This window comes from Leuciscus leuciscus (assembly GCF_965113295.1).
Source record: "Leuciscus leuciscus genome assembly, chromosome: 23".
In the NCBI taxonomy this organism is placed as follows: domain Eukaryota; kingdom Metazoa; phylum Chordata; class Actinopteri; order Cypriniformes; family Leuciscidae; genus Leuciscus; species Leuciscus leuciscus.
In genome coordinates, this window is record NC_138747.1 from 7,369,861 (window position 1) to 7,372,925 (window position 3,065).

Below are 3,065 nucleotides of genomic sequence, written 5' to 3' on the forward strand. Positions count from 1 at the left end.
TTCAGCCTTACAGTTTCTTATGCGTTTTTATCCCTTTTTTTCTTGTGTCTGTGTATCTTGTACGATTATTATGATGTTTTTATTTGTTTCTTTATTATTTTTCTTTGTAAAGCACATTGAATTGCTTTGATGTTTGAATTGTGCTATATAAATACATTTTGATTTGATTTGATTTTCCCACTAGAAAAATATTTTTAAATTTTCATTGAGAATTTTTGCCTTGTGATTTTTAAATTTGTATCCACTACGATATAGCAATGAAGATATTAATTGACATGATTTTTTAAAGTTAAAATGAACGTAAATTCAATACAACAAATCCTAACATCATGTGTACTAAAAATTAAACTTCTGTTTACATTAATGAGAATTTGGAAATAAATGTGTCTAATTATCAGGAAGATACGTAACATAAATCCGTTACATAAACGGTATGATAACGTTTTTTTCTGAATGTTCCTTGAAAAGGTTTTTTTTTTGTTTTGTTTTTTTTGGCTTGGTTATACGAACATTGCCTTTTATCATTTTGCAAACATTATGAGAACGTAACTTTTGAATTTTCCTTAAACATTCTGAAACTAATAACATTTAAAAAAATGTTTGACGAACATCCAACCAGATCATAATCATCGTTTCATAAAAAAACATTTAATAAACAATGTTTAAATAATGTTTTGTGCTATAACATTTCAAAAACATTATTTAAGACCAGATAACTTTGAACAAACGTTCTATTATAGTTACTGTTCATAACTTCGAGAGAACCTTGCCAAAACGTCAGCCAAAATTCTGTGAGCATTTCCTGTTAGCTGGGTTACTGAAAGGTACTTTCAGATTATTAACAAAGTACATGCTTTTAGAGCATATTACAGTATAAGCATGCAACAGCTAAAATTGTTGCAAGCTGCACAAGCAGAATTGAGAAACATTCATATATTTGGATACAAGACAGTACTGAAAAACAGGGTGATAGAGATTCTAATACCACCCAGACAGACATTAAAATAAGAAAAAGGAGATAAAGTCCTAATTGCTTTCATCTGCTAGTGGTCTGGACTGAAGTATGTAGAGCTCAAGGTCAGATGTGACTGAAACAGATTTGACTGTGTTTGCACTTGATATACAGTGCATTTAAGCATGCATACAAACATGCCACACACGAAGTGTAAGTGAAAAGGTAGCAAAAAAGGATGAAATCCAGCTGGAAGTTGTTGTTATTCTTTTGTGTGTGTGTGTGTGTGTGTGTGTGTGTGTGTGTGTGTGTGTGTGTGTGTGTGTGTGTGTGTGTGTGTGTGTGTGTGTGTGTGTGTGTGTGTGTGTGTGTGTGTGTGTGTGTGTGTGTGTGTGTGTGTGTGAAAGCGTAAGTGGGTGGGTGTGTGAGAGAGAGAGAGAGAGTGCATACACATCTGTGAGTTTATGAGTGTGGCCATGGAAAAATATGTGTTTTAAGCGTGTGTGTGTGTGTGTGTGTGTGTGTGTGTGTGTGTGTGTGTGTGTGTGTGTGTGTGTGTGTGTGTGTGTGTGTGTGTGTGCGCGTGTGTGTGTGTGTGTGTGTGTGTGTGTGTGTGTGTGTGTGTGTGTGAATCGAGTGTGTTACTGTTTGATACTCTGACTTAACAAATAGCCGATATACTAAGTTAGAACCACAGTCCAATCCTCCTCTAACTCCTGGCATCAGTTTCATGTTTATTTTGCTTAAATGCCTTATAAAACAGCTCCTTTTGAATTTGTTTAAATTGCCCTGTTTTATTCCACCCAAAACAAAAAAAAGGAGGCTTCTTTGTACATTTGCATTTGACACACAAACAAAATTAGGAAAAATTACACAAATTATGTAAGAAAATGTTATGCTTTTTCCACCATAGCAACAATCATAAACACTTTTACATTTGATGAGGTATTTAAAGGGGTGCTAAATGCCCTTTTTTACAAGATGTGAAATAAGTATTTGATGTCCCCAGAGTGTGTATGTGAAGTTTTAGCTCAAAATGTTTATATAGCATGTTAAAATTGTCACTTTGTTGAGGGTTAGCAAAAACCACATTCTAGTTTTTGCACCGTTTTTGTGTGTCCCTTTAAATGCAAATGAGCTGCGAGGGCGGAGCACTGAAAATTTCAAAAACTTTTAGCCTTTTATGTTCAAACTGGGGTCAGACAAAGATGGAGAGACTCAAGAAGAAGTGACAACATGTAGAAAACCGGTGGTATTTAAAAACGATGACGTAAATGTAGTCATGATGTGACGCATATTGTACCAATAGATATTCACGTTTATACCAGTATTGTGCCTGTTTTGTGGTATTCACTTTTACACTGTTGCTAAAAAATATTCTACATTGCACACTCTTCATATCACAGTCCTTCAAGATGACAGAATTTACTCACATTTGCTGTCCTGCGGCAATACATGAAAGCAGTCGCGTTTGGTGACTGCGTGCGCCCTGGACCGCATCAGTGAATGGTGAGATATTTTACTAAATAAAATTATCCTGTCAGAAGAATTGCGCGATAACTTTATTTTTCCATTTGAATCATATCAGTGATCTTTTGTAGGGGTTTACGCATGCGCAGTAAGGTGAATTTAGCGTTTTCAGGCGTTTTTCAAAAGTTTCTCATCCACACTGAAACGTCCGAAAACGCCTGAAAAACGCCAGTGCGGACGGAGAGCGTTTATAAACGAAAACGCCGTTTTCAAATGTATCCGGATTAGTGTAGACGTAGCCTAAAGTTAGAAAAGTGAAATCATAATCAACCACCACTTTAAATATTGCACTTTAGTAATATAACCAATTAACTGTGCTTTAATTAGTGATGTTTGCTACTTAGGATCATACTTAAAAAGGAAGGTTCTTTATTGATGGTTCCAACTTCCATGAAGAAACTTTAACATTCAGACAATCTTTTCATTGCACAAAAAGGTTCTTTGCAGTGGAAAAAGGTTCTTTAGATGATTAAAATGTTCTTCAAGAAAAAAAGGTTCTTTGGGAAACCAAAAATGGTTATCTTATGGCATTGCTGTGAAAACCGGCTTTTGGAACCTTAATTTTTAAGAGTGTGGCGATTGG